At 32.6% G+C, this 25,582-nt stretch overlaps 1 non-coding gene and 1 pseudogene across 1 annotated transcript; both read left to right on the plus strand.

Moving 5' to 3' along the window:
* Positions 1-23,314, plus strand: part of LOC107900206 (GDSL esterase/lipase At5g45920-like) — a 40,628-nt pseudogene extending 17,314 nt beyond the window's left edge.
* On the plus strand, positions 8,121-8,227 carry LOC121218802 (small nucleolar RNA R71). Its single transcript, XR_005915279.1, has one exon. It is a non-coding gene; the product is annotated as a small nucleolar RNA R71 (small nucleolar RNA).
* Positions 23,315-25,582: the final 2,268 nt, after the last annotated feature.

The following is a 25,582-nucleotide window of genomic DNA, read 5'->3' on the forward strand; positions in this document are numbered from 1 at the left end:
TAACTTACGGGGTTTCGATTTTTTCATTGAAGCAAGATGACCAAATTTTTAATTTTCAAAATAAAAAATTTCAATAAAGATTTTTAAAAGGGGAATCGCTTAAATTTTTTTTTTGATATTTGAACTTAAGACATTAAATAATCAATTAGGTAGCAATTTTGGGCGTTATGGGGGTGCTAATCATTTCTCGTACGTAACTGACTCCCGAAGCCGTTTTTTTTCAAAAACTCGTAGACCAAAATTATTTTTTTAAGGTGATCTAATTACACCTCAATAAAGGATCGGTGGCGACTCCAATTTACATTTTTTAGTCAACTCTATCTTTTTTTCAAAAATGGTTTCAACAATGATAATTGCTTTATATATATTTAGGTCAACAGATATATAAATTAACAAGTTCCACAAAAAAAAAAGATAATTATTTTATACATCTTTAATGAAATTTAAAAAATCTCATCAAATAATTATTTTAAAAATGATAGATAAATAAATAAATAAATAAATGAGATGTGGGTAATATTTTAACTCACTCGTGAATTTTATTTTATTTTAAAAGTAACCTCATCTAGTAATAATACAAAATTATATTACAATTCATAAATTTATTTATCAAAATATGCATTTTTTTACTTGAAAATGATATTATATATATATAATGATTACTTCTATTAAAACTCTTAACCTTTAAATTGGAGAAAAATTATGTTTAAGCATGTCTACATTTACGTGTTTGAATTCACGTTCTTCTTATTGCAATAACAACAATACCGATCAAATTAAAACTCGATCGGTTACTTTAAAAAATAGTTCAACCTCTTTTATTATTATTATTTGTTTAGAATGCACACACCTGAACATACATTTTAAAATATGATTTTCTAAACAACTTTTTAGACATACTTTCAGAAAAGGAAGTTATAGCCTGTATAATTTTGGCGATTATTGCTTGAAGCACTTCTTTGTTTATTAATTATTATGTATTTTATACATATATATATTAATTCTAGGTTTTCTAGTATATTTCGTTGATAAGTTATTTATGAATCTTAGTAAAAGAAAGTAATAGTATACGTGAATAAATATCATAAACAAAATTTCTTTTGATAAATTATATTAATCGTATTAGTTTACTGAATTTTCAAGCCAGGATTGGAATTTGGGCGGTGGGATTGTGCTACCCTTTGTTTTCTTGTGTGTGTTTTATTTTTAAATTATTTAAAAACCCTATAAGTAAGGTTGAAGGGATGATATATATTTTAATTTTTTATATATTATCGTAAACTTATACATCACCCTTTTAACTTTGTGAAATCTAAATACTATGGAATATTTCTTCTCTTTTATATGATTTTAATATTGGGAATGCACATGGCTTATGTCACCCTTTATTATTTGGTAGAAAGCATGGTGAGCCTTAGGCATTTTGGTTGGGAAACTGGATCTCCGGATATCCAAAAAGTAAGAGATGAAGGGTGGGTGGGTAAGGCCCAGTTGTCGCTATTCTTGTTCGCCACTTGGCTATTATGAATATCCCTTGTTTAATTTCCTTTTAAATTACTGCCTATAGGCTATACCCAGCTACTAGTCTAAATTTCAATTAGGATTGGTACCTTCGTTCGGTCAAACAAAGGCAGTAATTTCTGGAGATCCAAAGATCACTTTAGGGAAACGTTTTTAAATTTAATAGATACTTAATATCATGGGCATAAGGGCTATTAGATGGGGTTGCAGTTATAGTGGTCCTTCTCTTGGTTGGATTGGAAGTCTCTTGTGTGCATGCATATATTTCTAGAATGTTTATGTTGAGAAAAATATTCATACGCCCTTTGTGATTATGGTTCCACTTTTGTGCCTCTCGAGAAGTAAAGTTGGGCCATTGATATAAAGGATTATATGATGGGAAGCCACCAGAGTTGAATATTTTAATTTGCTTTCAATGATTATGAAAGAAGGTAAGTTTACTTATCAAGCATTACAGCCTTTTTCCATTTGTTTTTAGTTTCTTTTTCAATGTTAGGTACTTGGATTATTTAGCGGATTAGCTTTCTAAATCAAACATATGGCTGCTCAGCAAATCATTTATGTGGGAACAGTTTATATAATCTCTTGTATTTACATTTTCTTTTTCGTCCTTCTAGGCCAAAATTATGAGGGTATACAGCAGGTTATCATGGATTTCATATAATATATAGTATATAAATATATATTTTATATATATTATTTGCTGGTCCTGCTCATAGACTGTGCTCTTCTATTTTCTGGTCTCAGAAGCGGTGGCCAAGTACTTTGATTCTCCTAATTACACCTCCTCCAATTGATGAAGTTCAACGCATTAGGTATTGTTCAACATTTTCTATTTACTTTGGCCTTTTACATTCCATTGCGCCTTATGATCTCTATTATACATGCTTAAACTGGTGTTAAACCCTAGACATCCTTACGTTGAGAATCCATTGGGTTTGCCGGAGAGGACAAATGAAGCTGCGGGGGCTTTTGCCAAGGCATGTGTTGAAACTGCTGGAGAATGTGGAATTTCAGTGGTAGATCTCTGGACCAGGATGCAGCACTATCCTGATTGGCGCAATGCTTTTCTTAGGTATCTCACACTTTTCGGGTTTTAATAATTTAGAATTCTACTTTTCATGCATATATATATATATATGAATTTTGTTGAAATAACACAATCACATATCTAAAAAATATAAGATTGTGGAGAGTTTATTATTTTAAATAGGGGTTGCTTCTTGATGTCCACGAAACCAACTAAAAATACGACTAAGGCAAATGCACCTATCGATAAATAGTATAGTTATGGTGAGCAAAGATATTGTTCCCACGAGGACTAAAAGTACTAGTAATTAACCGTCTTTCTATTATTTAATCGACAAATTGAAGTGATTGAGTTAAACTAAAATTAACTAAATTAATTAAATAAGAACTCAATAAAGAACAAATCATCGAAATAACCGAATAATAACCAAGATGTGAAACAATACTCAGGAAATAATCCACCTAGACCGCGTTAGTCATTATCAATTTGAATTAAACAATTTATTCACTTAATATCTTGATCTGTAGAAATCCCTAAATTATGCTAATATCTCTCTTCAAGACTAAAAGCAACTGACTCTAGGTTGATTAATTGAAATTTCTTTCTAATTAAAACCCCTATTATCGCATTAACTCGATCTATGAATTCCCCCATTATATTTGACTCTAATCTGGTAGATTTATGTTGTCCTATTTCCAGAATTGCATGCAACTCCACTCAATTATGCTAGATTTACTCTTAAATAGGGTCTATTCCTCCTTTAAATTAAGCACATCAAATATGAAATAATAAGCCAAAAATATTAAATCAAGAATTAAGCACACATAGCTGAGAACAAGATTCAAGTATTTATTGTGTAAAACAGAAATCAAAAGAAAAAATTTATCATAGGGTTCATCTCCCATAGGTATTTAGAAAATTAGTTCATAATCGCGAATAAAAACATCTTAAATTCAGTATAACCACAAGAAATAATTAACTTTCCCTTTTCGCTCATGACTGATTCGAATTTTGGAGCCAGGGCTCCTCTATTGTACCGTAGGGAAAAATAATTTTTACCACGTAAGGACCTGACCATCTCGATTTTAGCTTTCCTAGAAACAATTCGAGCCTTGAATTATATAAAAGCACTCAATCTCCAACTGTGAATTGTGAATTGTTTGGGCTGCTTTAAATGAGCATCGTAGCATTTTTTTGTTGCTTCTTCGTATAATTTTGAGTTATTGTAAGCATTTGCTCGCCATTCATCAAACTCATTTAGTTGCAACAGTCTCTTATCATCTGCAAGTTTAGGATCGAAATTTAGAGATTTTATTGCCCAAAATGCTTTATGTTCGAGTTCTAGTGGTAAGTGACAGCTCTTCCCATGAACAAGTTTGTAGGGGGATGTTCCTATGGGTGTTTTCTACGCAGTCCCATAAGCCCAAAAAGCATCGTCTAATTTTAAAGCCCAATCCTTCCTATTTGTCTCTATAGTTTTTTTTAGGATGCGTTTCAATTCGCGGTTCAACACTTCAACTTGCCCACTAGCTTGAGGATGATAAGGGGTAGCTGTTCTATAATATATCGTATTTCTTAAGAATCTTATAAAATTGAGTGTTACAGAAATGTGTACCCTTATCGCAAATGATTGCTTGAGGTGTTCCATAACGAGTGAACAGTTTCTTAATAAATCTAATGACCACCCCAACATCATTAGTTTGTAAAGCTTGTGCTTGAACCCATTTTGATACATAATCGATCGCTACCAATATGTATTTATTACCATAAAAACTAAGAAACAGTCCCATGAAATCAATACCCTAAATGTAAAATATTTCACAAGAAAGCATGTAAGTTTGAGGCATTTCATCAGGTTTGGAAATATTACTTGTTCTCTAGAATCTATCATAATAAGCAACATACCTGTTAGCATCTTTGAATAGCGTGGGCCAATAAAAACCTAATTCAAGTGCTTTATGTGCTATCCTAATCCCACCGTAATGTCCTCTTGTCGGTCCAAAATGGCAATGGTCCAAAATTTTATTCGCTTCTGGTTTCAAAACACACCTTCAAATTACCTGATCTGCACACACACAAAAAAAAAAAGAAAAAGATCCTCCCAAAAATAGTTTTTCACATCAGTAAAGAATTGTTTTTTTATGATGAGTCAACCCTTTTGGCAAAATGTTAGCAACCAAATAATTCGTGAAATTTACAAACCAAGGGCCTTCAGAATCGGTTACCGCAAAGAGTCGTTCTTCAAGAAATGAGTCATTTATCTCCTTCTCATTAAGGTGCTCAAGATGAGGATTCTTGAGCCTCAAGAGGTGGTCTGTTGCAAGATTTTCAACCCCTTTCTTATCTGTAATTTTCAAATTGAATTCCTGCAATAATAAAATCTACCTTAGAAGTCGAGGTTTTGCATCCAATTTTGTCAAAAGGTAGCGAAGAGCAGAGTGGTTAGTGTACACAACAATTTTAGACAGTATTAAATAAGGTCTAAATTTATTGAATACAAAAACCACAGCTAGCAATTCTTTTTCGGTAGTGGTGTAATTCTCTTGTGCGTCTGTCAAAGTCTTGCTAACACAATAAATCGGCTGAAAATGCTAGTCTCTTCGTTGTCCAAAAACTGCACCTACTGCAAAATCACTCGCAGTACATATTAGTTCAAAAGGTAAATTCCCATCAGGTGCGATCATAATCGAGGCATTAATTAATTTTTTTCTTAAGAACATTAAACGCATCTAAACATTCTTGACTGAAATTAAATGGCACATCTTTTTCTAGCAAATTAGTTAACAGCTTAGCCATTTCAGAAAAATCTTTGATAAATCTTCTATAGAACCCAACATGTCCTAAGAAACTTCTAATAGCCTTAACTAAATTAGAGGGTAACTTTTTGAAGGTTTCAAATTTTTCTTTATCAACCTCAATCCCTTTACTAGAAATTTTATGGCCCAAAACAATCCCTTCTTGAACCACGAAGTGACATTTTTCCCAATTAAGCACAATGTTCTTTTCCTCACATCTCATCAAAACACGTTTTGAATTATTAAGGCAATGATGAAAAGAATTATCAAATATCGAGAAGTCATTCGTAAATACCTCCATAATATCTTTTACGAGTTCATCAAAGATGGCTAACATGAAACGCTGAAAAGTAGCAAGAGCATTACATAATCCAAAAGGCATTCTTTGGTAAGCAAACATACCATATGGACATGTAAATGTCGTTTTCTTTTGATCCTCCAGAGCTATTAGAATTTGGAAGTAGCATTACATAATCCAAAAGGCATTCTTTGGTAAATCTCTCCAACATTTGATCCATAAATGGTAGAGGAAAATGGTCTTTCCTTGTAGCATCGTTTAACTTCCTATAATCAATACAAACTCTGCATCCCGTGACTATTCTTATTGGAATCAACTTATTCTTATCATTAGCCACAGTAGTCATGTCTCCCTTTTTAGGAACAACTTGCACAGGACTAACCCAAATACTATCAAAAATAGGATAAATAACTCCAGCATCTAGAAGTTTAATTACCTTAGCCTTGACAACTTTCTTCATGTTGGGATTTAACCTCCTTTGAGCTTGCACACATGGCTTATACTCATCTTCCATTAAAATTTTATGGGTGAAAAAAGAAGGACTGATCCCTTTAATGTTTGAAATTTTCTAGGTTATAGCTATTTTGTGTTCCTTTAACACTTGCAGTAACTCTTTTTTCTCATTCCGCTTTAAATTCGAAACAATAATCACCGATAATGTAGAATCGTTTCCAAGGAATGCATACTCCAAATGATTTGGCAATTGTTTCAGTTCCAACTTGGGTGGTTCTTCAATAGAGGGCTTCAATTTCAGTTCTTTACTTACCTTAATGGTCTCATAATTTTTTTTGTCTCAGTGGAGACTCATTAGTATCTAGATCAATTCCCATCATATTTATCACAGCATTATCTCTATCAACCTCCTCTCATTGAACAAGACACAGTTCCAATATGTCCTTATGAATAATTTCTTACAAAGAATCCTGAATTGCATGATCAATATAATCAATAAAATAACAAGAATCATCTTGCTCTCTAGAAAATCGCATGACATCATAAATTTGAAAAATGATCTCATCATCACCCACCCTAAGCACAAGTTTATCATTACCCATATCAATAATAGCTCTAACAGTGGCTAAAAAGGGTAGACATAAAATTAAAGGCAACTTAACGTCTTCATTCATGACAAGTATAACAAAATCAATAGCGAATATGAATTTATCTACATTAACAAGTACATCTTCAGTAATACCCCTAGGATATTTAACAAATCTATCAGCTAATTGAATACTCATCCTAGTGGGTTTTGGTTCCCCAAGACCAAGTTGCTTCAACATTTTATAGTTAATACTAGCACCCAAAAAAGCCAATGCTTTTTCAATGTTAAAACTACCAATAAAACAAGGAATAGTAAAACTTCCTAGATCTTATAGCTTGGTAGACAGTTTATTTTGGAGAATGGCTAAACACTCCCCATTGAGTTCCACAGTGGATAGCTCGTCAAACTTTCTTTTATTTGTTATAAGCTCCTTTAAAAATTTTACATATGTGGGTATCTACGAAAGAGCTTCAAAAAAAGGTAAGTTAATATGTAATTGTTTAAAAAGTTCAAGAAATCTACCAAATTATTTATCCATGCAGTCTTTCTTCAACTTTGCTGGGTATAGTATTGGTGGTTTGTATTCTTTAAGTACCGATGTTTAAATTTTTTCAGTTTTTGCCACTCGATCATCTTTCTCATCAGTTTCTTATTTCAGCTTCTTTTCGGGTTCAGAAAACTCCTTTCCATTCTTCAATGTAACTGCCTTCATATGCTCTTTTGAGTTGGGCTCAGTGTTATTATGTAAGCTCCATTGTTGTTTTTTCGAAACTAGTTTAGCAAGTTGCTAAATCTAATTTTCGAGCCCATGAATTGATGCTTGCTAATTTTTCAAAGCTGTCTCAGTGTTTTGAAATTAAGTTTCCGACACCGAAATAAATTTGGCTAACATCTCTTCAAGGTTTGGTTATTTTCTAACTGATAAGATTGTTGAAAACTTGGAAGGGGTCATGACCTTTGATTTCCTTGACCACTCCATGAGAAATTTAGATGGTTCCTCCAACCTGCATTATACGTAATGCTATAGGGATTATTTTGAGATCTAGAATTATTACCCATAAAGTTGACTTGCTCATGCTCCATGTTAGACTTGAAGCGTGAATATTCTGAATTAACCATCCCTGCTTCATTCGTATCGTACTAAATCACCAGATTCACCTGTTTAGACAAATTTAAACCATTAATTTTCTTACCAAGAGCTTCAACCTGATTAGTTAGCATAAAAATTGCATCAATATCAAAAACTCTGGCTGCCTTGACAGGTTTTACTCTGGTAAATTGCAACTGATAATTATTTAGTGCTATATCCTCAATAAATTCTTGAGTTGCCTTAGGTGTTTTGTTATTTAAAGTTCTTCCAGCTCTGCATCAATCTTCTGTCTAGTCGAGGGGTTCAAACTATTGTAAAGAGTTTGTACTTGGAGCCACAAAGGTAATCCATGGTGAGGACACCTTCTGAACAAATCCTTGAATATCTTCCATTTATCATAAAAAGTCTCAATATCAAACTGAACAAAAGAAGAGATATCATACCTCAACTTACCTATGTTAGCCGGTGGAAAATATTTTAACAAAAACTTTTCAATCATCTACGCCCAAATAGTGATAGAACCTCGTGGTAGAGAGCTTAACCACTATTTTGCCTTGCTCCTCAATGAGAATGGGAACAACGATAAGCGTATGGCATCATCAGTAATGCCATTGATCTTGAAAGTGTCACAAATCTCCAAAAAGTTAGCCAAATGAGCATTTGGATCTTCATCTTGGAAACCATCAAACTAAACATATTGTTGCACCATATGAATTGTGTTTAGTTTGATCTCAAAGGCGTTTGCATTAACAGTTGGCCTAACAATACTCGATTCAACTCCAATCAGAGTGGGCTTAGTATAATCACACATATAGCGAGGGGCAGGACCTACAGGAGGTAGCTAATTATTTTGATTATCACCCATCTCCACAGTAATATTCTTTTCCTCGTGATCGCCTATGTTGATTTTGCATTATTTCTCTAACCTTTTTTACGATTTATACGAATAGTTCTTTCAATCTCATTATAAAAAAAAAATTATTGGTTCCAACAGGTTTTCTCTAGTCATAAACCAAAAGAACTTGTCAAAATCAAAGAAATGAATATATTAAAATATAAAAATTAAATTAAAAACAAATAAAATAAAAAATTACTAAATTAGTATAAATAAAGTTTTCTTAATATTTCAGTCCCCGACAATGGCACAAAACACTTGATGTCCACGAAACCAACTAAAAATACGAAAAAGGTAGGTGCACTTATTGATAAATAGTATAGCTATGATGAACAAAGATATCGTTCTCACGAGGACTAAAAGTACTAGTAATTGCCGTCTTTCTATTATTTAACAAAAAAATTGAAGTAATTGAATTAAACTAAAATTAACTAAATTATTAACTAAGAACTAGACAAAGAACAAATTAGGGAAATAATCGAATAATAATTAAGAAGTGAAACAATACCCAGGAAAGAATCCACCCAAACTGCATCTGTCATTATCAATCTGAATTAAAAAATTTATTCACTTAATATCTTGATCCATAGAAATCCCTAAATATGCTAATATCTCTCTTCAAGACTAAAAGCAACTGACTCTATGTTGATTAATGAAATTTCTTTCTAATTAAAACCCCTATTATCACATTAACTCAATTTATGAATTCCCCTATTAGATTTGATTATAATCTGGTAGATTTATGTTGTTCTACTTCTAGGATTGCATACAACTCCACTCAATTATGTTATATCTACTCTTAAACAAGGTCTATTCCTCCTTTGAATTAAGCACATTAAATATGAAATAATAGTATGGAAATATTAAATAAAGAATTAAGCACACATAACTGAGAAGAAGATTCAAGTATTTATTGTGTAAAACAGAAATCAAAAGATAGAATTCATCATAGGGTTCATCTCCCCTAGGTATTTAGAAAATTAGTTCATAATCGCGAATATAAACATCTCAAAGTCAGTATAACCACAAGAAATAAAAGAGAACTTCAATCTTGATGAAAATCTGCTTCCGAGTTAGCTTCAATGGTGTTTTTCAAGTTGTTTCCTTCAAAATTCTCTAACGGATCTCTTTCCTCTTCTTGTATTTGGTATTTATTGGTCTTGAAATGCTCAAAAAACCTAAAATTTGCATTTTTTTGCATGTCAAGAGTGTGAATCGCGAAATCCACACGGTCTAGCACATTGTCATGTGTCAACCCGTATGGCTCAGACAAACATGTGTCCAGCCCGTGTGGCTCTTGAAATCTTCTCCAATTGTCTGATTTTTGTTTCGTTTTCACTCGATTTGCTCCCAAATGCTCTCCTAAGTATAGAAACATGGATTTAAAGGATTAGGAGCATAAAATTCACCATTTTTCATTGATTAATAACTCAAAAGTGCATTAAGAATGATATTAACATATGTTATTTTTGACACTTATCATTTCTCCACCTTTAAATCATCCCAAAATTTGTTATTTTCTTCATAAGGAAATTTTCTCTTCTTCTTATTTGCAGTGAAATACATTTGGTAGTATCTGAAGACGTAGGCGTAATTTACAAAACATCGTTAAATTTTTGGTGTTCTTTATTATTTTTATTTATTTTTCAATATTTTGAAGGATATAATTGTAGTGATATAGTGTGCTATTAAATTACATTGCAGGGAGATTCTATATAATAGGTTGGGTTTTAATTGGGACAATTTATGACGCTTCCAATCGTTCATGACAATTAAAGTTAGTGTGATTTTCTAGTACAATAATTTACTCTTTTTTATCCTATTCACACAACAAGTGGTATTAGAGTCGAAGGTTATTCAAAATATGTTTTGTGGTTGCAATTTAAACTGATCATCCACATCAAAAAATATTTCCTTTAGCATATTGAAAGATTATGACTGAAATGGTGAACAATCCAAGAGGATCCACATCAACAACTCCAACATCATTTATATGGATGAGACTGGTAGTGGAATCTTCAATGGCACGGGCAATTTCATTATGTGGCAAAGTAAGGTTGTAGATATTCTCTTTTAGCAAGGTCTACACATTACCATTGTTGAAAGAAAACCAGATGATGCGGAGGAGAAAGATTGGAAGATTATTAATCGTTTGGCATGTGGTACAATTCAACCGTGCCTTTTTTGAGAGCAAAGGTATGCTTTCTCAGAGGAGACTTTTGTAAATAACTTGTGGTCGGCATTAGAAGAAAGTTTTTTGAAGAAAAATAGTCAAAATAAGCTCCATATGGAAAAAAGGTTGTTTCGCTTCACTTGTATTCCGACTACCACTATGAATTATCACATGTGGATGAGACTTTGAAAGATGAAGATTTAGCTTTAATGTTGTTGAGGTCACTTCCTGAGGAGTTTGAGTTCCTCGAAACTACTCTACTTTATAGAAAGGTTAATGTATCTCTTAGTGAAGCGTTAAGAGATTTTCTTAACTGGAAAAAGATGATGGAAACTCAAACAGGTAAAAGGATCAACCACTTTCGCATAGAAAATGGTGGAAAGTATAGAAGTGATCCATTTGCATAAAATAGTGAAGATGAGGGCATCATTAGACACTTCACTGTCAAATCTATACCACAACAAAATGGGGTGGCAAAATGCATGAATCAAATGTTGCTGGAGAAAGTTTGATGTATGATATCTAATGATGGATTGGGTAGAGAGTTTTGAGCTAAGGATATGACATAGGCATATCGTCTCATTAATTGCCTACCATATATGTAACATCCTCTACTCTACACGGATCACCAAAATCAGATATCAGAGGTTACAACACATATACACTTAGCAAAAATTTTACATCTGGCGTATAACCATTCTAAAACATACTTATTATTTATATACTTACAATTCTTAGCACAAAAGTTTAATATTATAAAATATTTAAAATTTACATCAGACTTTCAAACAGCATAAAATGTTACAACTTAAGAACTTTGCTAGAAACAGACTCTACATGGCATAATGACTAAACGTCATGCCTCTATTGAGCCTTCTGTATGCATAACACCATAACTCGAACTACAACCTTGGTGTAATCTTATCTTGGTCCGTTTTGGCACAATCACTCTTAAATTAAAATCTGTATCAGAAATAGACACTTGTAATTTTCAACGAACTTAGTGAGTTTTAACTCAAATTAGCTTGAAATATCTATTATTTATTTTCTCATCTTGAATATTCTGGATTTCCTTTCTATCTTCAGCGAATACTTTTCCAATATCGGTGCATACTTATACGCCAACTTTCATACTTGATTATCTTATACATAATTCACTTCATATGCGGATTAAAAAATTCACTACTTAATATGGATCTCATTTCCTTTACAATAAGCATATACATTTATCATAAGAATACCAATATAAAACTTACCTTAGGTGGATTTCCAGTCAAATGAATGTAGACTTTTCCTAGGTTGGGGTACTCATAGATGTTATTCTTGGCGAACACTTATACTAAATAATCTTTAAGACGGGCTTCATATCAATCCAATCTTAAACGAGTTCTCATAATGAATTTAGCAACTATCAAAACACTAGCCAGATCAGATCTTGAAACAACCCAACTCACACATTATTCTAACGGAGGCAACATTCTAAGTCAACTAGGAAATCCCAGATAATCATATTACATGTCATAGGAACAACAAGGTTGACAGATAACTTAAACTTTAGATAACCTTTTCTATACAGCAGGAAACACTCACCCTTTAGGAACACTACTAATAACTTTATCCATGTAACGTCCAAACCCGATCAGATGTTACTACTCAAGTACATATGCAGTTCACTCAATCATACCCATTTACATTCGATTACAACTATTTTAATTATAAATTTCTCTAAGAAATACATAATATGAATAATACAAGAATTTTATTTTGGTATAGATAGGGAATTTATTTACAACTATAATTGAATAGATGTTCTGGTCTATTACAATTATTCCATGTAAAAGACTCATATAAAATAATTCAAACTTGAACATGGCAACAGACTTGCTCTATATTCATAATAGCTCGATACGTCGCTCCTTTGGCGTAGCCTTGGTGTCGTCCCTCCTGGTGTAAACCCAAATCAACATTCTTGTAACATAAAACACATTGGTAAGTTCATGAGAGTTTAGTGAGATAAACACCAAATTACGTGATTTATTTTTTTTGTATTTCTAATTTGGTAGTTTAGTCTGTCACCATTGTCCTTTGTTCTTCAACTTGTCTCTAGTGAAAACCTTTCTAGGGTGTCATTCTTCATACTCTTGATGTCACCCTTAACTTCTAAAATCATGCCTTACTTTTTACATATTGATACATTACTTACGTTCTTCACTCTACACTATTATGATTCCTTAACCATACGTATTCCAAAGGCCCATATAGACAAAATACTGTTGTTCTTACATTCATACTCTTGAAGACACGTTCTTTAATTATACGGTTTGATTCTTTCTAGAGAATATCTTCTTTTAATAATTAAAAATATATTACCTTCTATGATTACCTTATTCTACTTACCAGACATAGCCTTTACCCAGATTTTCTCTTCAATCTAATTAACCTATACTTTGAATTCGCCACGTATTTTGGTGCATTCCAGTTTCTTTATTCTTATCTTAAAACTATGTAGGGTTCGCCCCAAAAACTCATATGGAGCTTTCCCCAATGGAAACACATTAAATTATCATATCCAAAGTGTAACATGATACTCCACAAGGGCTTTTCTTTTAGGGCTTGTTATACAGACTATTCCTTTAGAGTTCGTCATACATGCTATACCTTTGGTATTCTTTAAGAACACCATTTCTTTCTTTTAGAGTTCGCTACAGAGTGTTTCCCTCAGATGGTTGCCACAAGGGCTTTCCTTTCCTTAGATCGCTACAAAGGCTTCTATCTCATAGATTGCCACAAAGGCTTCCATCTCATAGGTTGCTACAAAGACTTCCATTTTCTAGCTTGTTCAGGATAGGGATTTGCCTAAACTCATGTTTCATGAGGTTTGTGCCTCATTGTCTTGGGTCATTAATCAAATGTTTAACGTCACATAAATAATGTGCAAGCGTACACTGTTGATAGAAGTATAGTGACAGATGTGAGTTTGTTGGATATCGATCCCACAGGATTGGTTGTCTTTTGTCTGTTAATGTCGGTGCAATAACTAGAAATTCATAATGTCCATAACTGGTTCTAAAAGTAATTTTCGGCACATGTGAGTCTTCAACCCGTAGCTGATAATATCTAGAACGGAGATCAATCTTCGATAACACTGTCCTACCTTTCAGTTGATCAAACAAATCATCAATACTTGGTAAAGGATATTTGTTCTTGATCGTGACTTTCTTCAACTACCGGTAATCTATACATAATCGTATTGACCCGTCCTTTTTCTTGACAAACAACACAGGAGCACCCCAAGGAGAAAAACTGGGCCGAGCAAAGCCCCTATCTATCAACTCTTGCAACTGTTCTTTCAACTCTTTTAATTCTGTAAGTGCTATTCTATACGGAGCTATCGATATCGAAGGTGTCCCCGACATTAATTCAATAGCAAACTCAACCTCTTCGATCAGTGATAACCCTGATAATTCTTTTGAAAATACATCTGTAAACTCAGAAATAATTGGAATAGATTTTAACTTTAATTCTGAAACTCTAGAATCAAATATATAAGCGAGATACGCTTCATAGCCCTTTCTAACATATTTCTGTGCTGTCATAGTTGAAATAACATTAGATGTACTATCCAGTCTATCAAATTCAATTCAAATCCTTTCACCGTTCTGACATTTTAACACGATGCTTTCGTCTATAGTTCACAACAACATCATGCAAAGTTAACTAGTCCATACCTAAAATTACATCAAACTCATCAAATAGTAATAACATCAAATCAGCCAGAAAGTTGTAACCCCGAATCATCAAAGGGCAATTTTTACAGACTTTATTGACTAATACATACCGACCTAAACAATTTGTTACTTTAATAACAAATTTAGTAGACTCAAATGGTATTTTCTTATCTGACACTAAATTTGTGCATACATGTGACTGCGTTGACCCCGAGTCAATCAAAGCATTAACATTAGTATCAAAGATAGAGTATGTACCAGTGATCACATCAGGTGCTGAAGCTTCCTCTTGAGCACGAATCTATAAGCCCTAGCTGGTTCCTATGCCTTAGATCTAATAGTAGAATCTTTTGTTCCACCTCGACTGTTACCCGCATTTCCAGTGTTCCGGGTGGTCTCCCTCTCGTAGCTGTATTACTTGAATGAGTTTTCTTAACTTTTTCTATATCAGGCTTTTTAGGGCAGTTTCGAAGATAATGATCATAAGAACCACATTTAAAACATGACCCGTCTTTCAATCTGTATTCACCAAAGTGTCGTCTATTACATTGCTGACATTCATGCTTGTTGTTCTTGACGCTACCCGTACTCGCTACAAATGTAGCCTGAGGTTTCGAGCTCGAGTGTTGTTCCTTTATCTCTCCCAGAATATCCCACCAAAGTTAACGAACAACTATGAAATTCTTTTGATTTTTCTGATGGAGACGAGATCAATTTTCCAATAGCTCATTTTCATGTATCACAAGTCGCTAAATCTTCTTTTCTTTTTGCTTTGTTGAGTTCTTTAGCCTTGTGTGCTCAATCAACCAAAATTACAAATTCTTTCAACTCAAGAATTTCGACTACCAGTTTGATATTCCTATTTAGACCATCGTCAAAACGAGTGCACATAGAATATTTGTTGGTACACATTCCCTGGTGTACTTACTAAGCCGCAAAAATTCCCTCTCATGCTCAGCCACTATCATACAGCCTTGCTTCAATTCTAGAAATTCTTTACATTTCTTATCGAGAAACCTCTGACTTATATATTTCTTTCTAAACTCTGTCTAGAAGAATTCCCAATTTACACGATCCCTCAACACTACCGCAACCAAGGTGTTCCACCACTGGTAAGTCAAGTCTTTCAATAAAGAAACAACACATTTCAAGCATTCAACTTTTGTACAAGATAATTCATCGAAAACCCTCACAGTGTTTTCTAACTAGAACTCAGCTCTCTCAGGATCATCTTTAGTTGTACCACGAAACTCTTCAACCCTATACTTTCAGATTTTATCAACTGGGGGCTTGCTCACTCGTATTGGTTTCAAACCATAAGGAACTACAGGGATCGATAGGGGTACGAGTGGGGGTGAAGGTCGTCGAGCCATTGGGTTTATTCGCACGAACTCCGAAAATCACTCAGACATCATCTGGAAGAAAGCTTTTTAGCCTCTCCTCCTCAATCCTCAGATACGGGCCTACTACCACTAGAAGCTGTCTCGTGAACAGAGGTTTGCACATTACTTTCTACTTCATCAGGACCGACTCAGTTCTATGACATCTTATCTATATAAAAACATAGTTCAAATTGAGTTAGGAGTTATCACACTATCATAGGTTATAAAATGACATGTATTTCTAAAATTCATACAAGCTACGTTCATTTTGAGAACCGACTAAATAGTAGGTAGCTCTGATACCACTAAATGTAATACCCTTAACCCATATCCATCGTCAGATTAGGGTTACAGAGTATTACCGTACAAACAAAAACATTTAAACTTAACTGTATTCAATAGTAAAAACAATTTATAAAAAAATTATATACATACATACCATCCCTAAATCGAGCTCTCGAGGCCCTAAAAATATCATAAAAATGAATCAAAACCAATTTAAATTCATTTGGAAAGTTTAGGAAAGAGTCATAAAATTTTAGAAACAGGGGTCACACTGCCGCGTAACCAGGACGTGTACCTCACACGGCTGAGACATACGCCCATGTCTTAGGCTATGTAACCTTCGAACTAGGGACAAACGGCCGTGTCCCAGCCAGTGTCCTCACCCGTGTAACTCTTTAAGTAGGGTCACGTGGCCGTGTCACACGCTCGAGTACCAGGGCTTGTAACTCTCTGAGTTGCCCCACATGCCCGTGTGTTAGGCTGTGTAACTCACAACTTGCATGTAAAGGAACTTTCAGATGACACACGGCCATGTCACTAGGCCATGTGCCACACACGCCTATGTCTCAGGCTGTGTGTACCAAAAATTCACCTAGAACAAACCATTTCCATCACCATGTCATGAACAAACATTTGGACCATTTGTGCATCACTTCAAGGCATCAAAATCTATCTAAACATACATATGTATATGCCATTCCAATACCTAAATCAACTAATCAATATGTCATCCAAATGCACCTCAAATGCAATCATCAAAACTTACCTAAACATATCAACTATACCTATTTTCAACCATCAATATATAGTTCAATACCTTCCAAAATATACCATAACTTGACCATAATCATACCAATTCAAAACATACCATATTAGCCATTTAAAACATGCAACATGAAATAGCCACGATGACACAAACTAGCAGGGTTCCTAAGGTTCAAGAGCAGCAACCAAGCCATGAAATCACTAATGACATGTCATTTGTATCCTACGAATTCCTAAGGTTCAATCGAGACTTGGTAATCGCCATAGCATTGATTTGGATATACATCATTCAATTACATTATGAATACATAATAAACATATATTTGAATAACATGAATGTAACAACCCTTCATACGAACTTACCTCGATAACTAGGGTGTAGAAGTTAAAATGAGCTAATTCAAAGCTTTTGTTTTGCCTAGATCTAGGTCCATACGTGGTTTATCTTTATTTAAATAGACAATTTCAGTAAATTTAATACTTATAGTATTCAATTTAGTCCCCATTTCATATTTATGCAAAATTACTATTTTACCCCTAACATTTTAACTTTTTCACAATTTAGTCCTAGAGCTTATAAATTGAAATGTAAGCATTTTAATCCCTCTTATAAGCTAACCGAAATCTTTAGGGAATTAAACCAACCCAAAAAAATTATCATTTCATAATTTTAACATGAATTTTTACCATATTTACAAATCAATCCCTAAATGCAGATTGCATCAAAAATCACTTTACAAAACATGTTTATTTATCAACAGGGAGTCATAATCTACCATTTAACATCACCTTCAATCTTTAACAATTTTACAAATTGAACCCCGGGCTAGCTAGATTACGTTAGAAAGACCTCAAAAATATAAAAATAATTAAAAACGAGGTTCCAAATCAATTACATGCAAAAATCAAACTTGAATGAACCTTCAAGGTGTAAAACTGGCTTCCTCTTTCATTTATTTCAGTGGTGATGAGAGAATGAAGAAGATGACACTAAATTTTTACCATATTTTACCTTAATTTAATTATTAAATTACCTTTTTAACCTTATTTATTAATTAAACAAAACATCAAACTCATGCCCATCTTTGTCCACTAACATTATGAATGGTATAATTACCATTTAAGTCCATTTACTTTCATTTCATAGTCATTTAGTCCTTTTAACTATTAGAACTCCACTTTTGCATTTTTTACGATTTAGTCCTTTTCAGTTAATTAATCATGCAAACCGCAAAATTTCTTAACAAAATTTTAATACGACCTTACTAATATCCCATAGACATTAAAATAATAATAAAAACTTACTCGTCAAATTTGTGGTCTCAGAACCACTATTCTGATTTCACTAAAAATGGGCTGTTACATCATATACTAGCATCGTTCATTACTCAACACTTTATTCATACAAACACCCCAACAATTTTACATCTCATTACATCCTTCCAAACATGCCCATACAACTATACTTTAACTTTAAAGATTTAAGACACTTACTCATTTCTCAAATTTCCTACATACTACACATGCAAAACCCATCAAACACACATGCAATAGCATAATCACCATACCATACTTTTCCAATTCGATTACATAGACCAATCACTATTCATAGAAGAATGAACATGAATAATATACAGGTAAGAGTCGACTTAGGGACTCACCTGACACCCACGAACAACATCTTGATCGCCAAATCCCAAACATCCAACATGAAAAACCAACAATCACTGCTTATAAGACACAAGGACTCATTCTTATAACTTTTGTTGTAATATTAAACCCAGATAACCTCGAGGCAAAACCTTATTCCCTCATCTTACTATTTACACACATAAAACATGTGTATTCTTTTAGAAGTCAACATAAAAGTTCCTCATACTTTAGAGAGATGCCTTTAAGTCATATTCAATTTCATCACAAGGTTAACCAAACAGAGATATCTTCATAGCTTACTTAAATTTCTACCACAAAATAATCTAATGAAGAAGTCTCAAAACCTACTCTGATTACGCCACAAAGGTGGTTATCCAGAACACACCACAAAGTCTTTACAAAATACACCACACATGCATCACAAAACACGCCAAAAAGGCTTTACAGAACATTACATGTTTACTGTCCCGGCGAACTATCTCAGGGAGTGCCATGAGGTTTCTCCTACATGGTCTTATACATATTTTCATGTTGTGCTCTGCTAGTCCGATTTACATCGTACTGGAGGAAACACCATGAATAATCTTATTTTCATATGCTGTAATGGGTCCCTACCACATAATCTTACATATATTTTCATATCATGATCTGCCAGTCCAACTAGTAATGTACCTGTCCTACCGGAGGCATCACTTACCATAGAATACACTTACTTATATTTGTTCACACACCTGACTGATTCATATTCTCCCATGTCAGACTTCACATGCATTCATACCATACATCATCTTATTCATGCAGTAACTCGTATACCTCATTTTTTATCATGCAGTAACCTTACAGTACTTCATATACAGATACACTTATCAACTATCAGAGTAGATATCAACATACGAATAATCTTGTATAAATTAATATCCATAAGTCAAGTTAGAGACTGACCTAAAACTCTCATTTACTATAACTCAGAGTTCCAAATTTGATCGTTCTACTTGAACCACCAACATCAACTACTTAAAAAATCATGAAACTTTATTAAAATCCTATTTAAGACAATTTACTAACATCTCAATTACAGATGACCCCTATGCAGAACCTCTTATTCACACCCTATCATTTATATACTTCTAACACTTTTACTCTTTCAAAATCGTAACATGTAGAGCTATCAAACTTACTATGATATTGAAATATCCACTGATTAACCCAAAAACCTTAGTTTCCAATTTAACGAATAAGAAGAGAATATTTGAGGTTCAAAAAGAAAAACTTGAATGTAGAACAGAAGAAAGAAAAACCATCTCGATGCTCCATTCATTCCATATATATACTTAGTTCCCCCTTAGTGGATCTTGACAAGTGTCGACTGTATACAATAATTTTCCTTTAAATGACCTACAAGAATCGAGAGAAATATAAAAAAGAATATTGTACAGATGTTATTTGACCAGTCAATCCATTCAGTTGACTCCTAACCAGATTACGTTACAAGACCCGCCTTGAAAAGTGTTCAAATAAACAAGGTGTACTATCCCTCTGACGGTAACTCTCATGAGGCATGCTCTTCGTTTGTCATACTCTTTCTTCATTTAAAGAAAGTCTCGAATTGAAATTTTGATACGGTGGATACTTTATATACTAAACTTTAGTTCGTCAAAAGTTTATAAATTGGCAGACTACACTACCATAGTGCCCCAAAATAAGCAACATTCATATCTACTCGCATTTTTCTCAAATCTGCCAAATTTGGAGTGTTACAATATACTACACATGAGAGGAAAACATCGTTAGAGAAATGGACCAGGAAGCCAACTACAAGTTATAATTCCTTACATGTGTTTCATTCCACTACACACTATTATGTTTGGTTTTGCTGGACAAAAAAACATTTTTGGCATAAAGGGTTTTGCCTATGGTGTCAAGAAACAAAGAAAGTTATCTTTAGCAAGGATGTAATCTTTGATGAATCTACCATGTTTCCAAAGGCACAAAGGGAGTAGTTAGATAATTGAAAGTTTGAAAGAGTGGTGATTCTAGCAAATGAAGAAGTTAATGATTCTCTTCTGATAGGAGACTCTAGTAGAGAAGAACTAGAATAAGAAGGAGACTCTAGTGAAAAGGAGGTTTAGACCCAAGAACTTTCATAGAAACTTGAATCAATTGCAACTAATAATTCAAGGAGAATAATTAGAAAGCTTACTCACTTTGCTAATATGGTGGCTTATGCATTCCCAATTGTAACTGATGACAGTCCTACCACTTTTAATAAAGCAATTAAAGTTTAGAAGAAGAAAAGTGGAGGGTTTCCATGAACAAAGAAATGATGTCTCTTTATAAAAATTAGACCTGAAAACTAGCTAGTCTGGAAAAAGGAAAGAAGACAATTGGATGCAAGTGATGGTTTGTGAAGATAGAAGGATTTCCTGGTCAAGATGATGTTTTCTACAAAGTAGGATCAATGGGAAAAGACTTTGCTCAGATGGAGGAAATTGATTACAATGAGGTATTTTCTCTAGTTGTGAAGCATTCCTCAATTAGAATTTTATTGGCTTTAGTGGTACAATTGGATTTGAAAACTCTTTTTTTTTTACTTCGAGCCTTGGAAGAGGAAATCTCTATGACTCAGCTAAAAGGATTGAAGGTTGCTAAAAAAAATTAGTGTGTAAACTTGAAAAATTGACAAGTACAAGTGATTTGACAAGTTTAAAGCAATCTCCTAGGCAGTGGTACAAGTGATTTGACAAGTTTATAACATAATAGATTTACATAAGAAGAAAATATGATCATTGTGTGTATTTTCGCAAGCTTCAAGATAGTTCTATCATATATCTTCTTCTTTATGTTGATATATTGATGACTTCCAAAAATAAAATAGAGATTGAGAAGCTAAAGACACAATTGAATAATGACTTTTTAGAGAAAGGATCTAAGAGAAGAAAAGAAGATCCTTGGCGTGGAGATAACTCGAGATAGAAGTTTGAAGAGGCTTTGTTTTACTCAGAACAATATTTGAGAAAATTGCTAAAATGTTTTAGCATGAATGAAAAATCAAAACCTGTTAGCATTCCCCTTACTCCTCTTTCCAAGCTTAATGCCTCTATGTCGCTAAAGAATGATACAAAATGAGAATATCTGTCAAAGATACCATATGCAAATGTTGTTGGTAGTTTAATGTATGCTATGGTAGTTGGGGTCATGAGTGAGTATATACATGATGCAGGAAAGGAGCATTGGCAAGCTATGAAATGGATTTTGCAATAGATTCAGGATATAATAGATATTAAATTGAGTTTTGAGTAGGAAGATAATTAGGGTGTGGTTGGATATTTTGATTCAAACTATACTAGTGATTTGGATAATTGAAAACTAAGTACTGGTTATGTGTTTACTCTTGCAAAGGCACAGGTTTGTTGGAAGTCTACTTTATAATCAACAATTACTTTGTGTACTATAGAAATGGAGTATATGACAATCATAGAGGCTGTAAAAGAGTTTATTTGGCTCCAAGGGTTCCTTGGTAAACTAGAAATTAAGTAGAAGTATGTCAAAGTACATTGCGATAGTCAGAGTGCTATTCATTTAGCAAACAGTCAAGTTTATCATTCAAGGATGAAGAACGTTGATGTCTGATATCATTTTGTTGGAGAGATTCTAAAAGAAGGTGGTGTAAAGATCCCAAAAATTTCATCCACTGGGAATCCTGTCAATATGATGACTAAGGTTGTGACTGCAGTCAAGTTCCAACTATGTTTGGACATGATCAATGTTAAAACTTGAAGGTTGAAATTTGAAAATGCTACCAAATGTTGTTTTATAAGGAGATTGAAGATTTGAAAATTTGAAAATTTGCTAAGGTGAAGACTTGTTAAAAAAACACAATCCTAAAAAATACAAGGTTGTGAAGAGTTTGTACTACTATAAATAGGTGTTGTTTCTCCACCTTTAAATCATGCCAAAATTTATCATTTTCTTTGTAAGGTAATTTTTTCTCTTCTTATTTGTAATTTTTACTTATATTTTTTGTAGTGAAATATATTTAGTAGTGCCCGAGGACATAGACATGATTTATCGAATCTTGTTAAACTTTTGGTGTTTTTTATTATTTTTATTTATCTTTCAATATTTTGTAGTGATATACTATGCTATTAGAATCGGTCTAAGAGGTTAGGTTTTAACTGGAACCATTTGTAACCCCTCCAATCTTTTCTGAGAATTAAACTTAGTATGATTTTCTAGTATAATAATTTACTCTTTTTTACCCCATTCGCACAATAAATTTTATGTACATATATTCTACACTAATGAAACAACATATTATGCTAATATGATAATGTTTGTGGGAATGCAGGGATGGTTTGCACCTGACACAAGAAGGCAAAAAGTTTTATTTGAGGAAGTAGAAAAAGCTAAATGAGGGAGGCTTAAGCCTCAAAAATCTAACTGTTCATCTCCCTATTTTATTTGATATTGATCATGCTGACCATCTTAAGTCTTTTTAACAGTAGCTAAAAACTTTACATTGCTTAATATTTTATTGTTATTAGTTGGGATAGGGTCTCTTTTTGGTCTTCAAGTGTTCTTATATGATTGAAGTCATTGGAAGTATGCTACATCTAAAGGAGTTTTTTCCCCGTATTATAAAATCCTAATTCTCAAACAATGATGCTTTTACTCTTATTTCTAAAAAGTATGTTACTTATTTAAGTAACACAAAAGAAAAAAAAACTCAATTCAGCCTCTTCTGGTTTTCTCTTTCATTTGTAAGATTTTTTAGATATCATTTATATTTTATTATTCAAACAATAACGATAAAATATTAAATATAAGTTTTTCCCTCATTAAAGATATTGCAACATTATTTATTTTCCAAACTTCTAATCATCTTTTTCATCTATGTTGTTGTAAGAGAACATTTCTTTTTAATCAAATTTCTTAATTAAAAAAATATAAAATAATAAAAAACATTTAAAAATAATCTTTTCTTACAAATCACAGACCCAAAAATGAGTTTTTTTAAAAAAAAATCATTTTACATACTAAATCATCAAATGTAAATATGTATGGTTATTAAAATGATGCAATATCTTTGCTTAGAAAAAAAATAAAGTCACTCAAATATAATTGTCTTTTCTAAATTGTTTTTACTATCAATCAATTTCATTTCATTTGTGCACAAGATATTTTGAAATTTAAATAAAATACTTTTTTATTATAAAATTTTAATATTTACGATTTTGAATGGCTATTAATTCAAAATATTAGTATTATTAAAAAAAATAACTTCAATAGTAGTAAAATTAAAACTTAGGAATACCTTACCAAACTCAAATTTAATTTGGTTCCCATAATATTGCCATTTGATTTTGGGTAACGAGATGTATAATTTCAATTATAATACTTATTTTTATTTCATTATTTTATGAATAATATAAATAAAAAACTCATGTTTGAGGTTTTTGAGAAAAAAATATGATTCTCAATACATGTGCTTTCACAATGTTAATTATTATTTAATAAAAAATTGAATTAGATGTGTGATTTACAAGAATAAAAAGAGGATTTGTATATTCTCTTGCAACGAGTGTGGATGAAAGAGGATAAGAAAGATGTTTATGAAAAAAGGCTTATATTTATTTTTTATTTTTATTTTTTTAATAAGTGAAATGTACAAAATATATGAAAAAAGTGAAATGAAAGGAAAAACTATAAGAGATGAAGTTAAGGGTTGGGTTGATTTTTTTTTAAAAGTATTTAGGTTGATAAATATTTGTATTAGAAATGAGAAGAAAAGTATACTTATTTAGGAATTAAGATTTTGGAAAAAAAGAAGACAGCATTAGATTTTTATAGCTTCAAGATCAGTCCAATATCAAATCTCTTTAAATATGTATTTCTTTGGAGATGTTTAACCTGCTTGTCAATGTAGTTTATTTCACCATCGAGATGCTTGAGAAGTTTGTTGTGTTGAAGAAGTCATATCAACAGTTGTAGTCGGAGGAACAACTTCTAGACCAAATCCAGAATTAGAGCCTTCTTCTAGGTTGGATTCATTGATATTAAACTATTTTATCCTCTCTTCTACTTACTAGAGAACTTAATCTTAGATTGCTCAACTTCATAAAAAAATCATCCTCAGAAAAAATATTTTTCTAGTCCAATAGTATTTGAAGGATGGAAAGGTAGCTTCCTTCACTTGTTTTTAATCACGACGTGCTTCAAAATTTGATCAAATATAAGAGTTCCAAAATCAAAAGAGAGCACAATAGTTACCTTATGCAGAAAAAGTCTCATCTTCTTGCTCAATGACATGCAATAATTTGAAGGCAACCAATTCTTGGCGATTATACTTTGCAAGGATGCATACTTTGTGCTCTACTAAGTAGTTTTGAATTCTTGTCCTTCAAGCCAAGTCTTTTTAAAACCATGAATAAAAAACCCAGAAAGCTTGTCATAATTAGCTTCAAATGGCATCTCATGACTTGTATGCTTCAAAACCTTATTGATTATAGTTGGATTGAATCCAAAGTAATTACCATGAACAAATGGCTTTATTTAAAACTTTGAGTCTTTATCCTTGATAGACTATTAGTAAAATACATATTTTGATGTTGAAGAATTGTGTCGATGCCATTTCCGTAACACCCTCTACCCGACCTGAATCACCGAGTTCGGATATCAAATATTACGACATATAAACACTTAGCATAAATTTTAAACAATTTGCATACAATCATTTTCAACAAACTTCTTATTATTTTATTAAATGTTTTCTGAACAATAAATAAATAAATAAATAAAACAGCTAAGAATACAATACGCTCTTAAATATAATATAAGGCATTACAACACAAAAGCTCATTAAAGATAGACTTTTGTTGGCATAATACACTATGCACCATACTCCTAAGGACATTCAAGACCAGCA

This window comes from Gossypium hirsutum, chromosome D06, assembly GCF_007990345.1.
Source record: "Gossypium hirsutum isolate 1008001.06 chromosome D06, Gossypium_hirsutum_v2.1, whole genome shotgun sequence".
Taxonomy (NCBI): domain Eukaryota; kingdom Viridiplantae; phylum Streptophyta; class Magnoliopsida; order Malvales; family Malvaceae; genus Gossypium; species Gossypium hirsutum.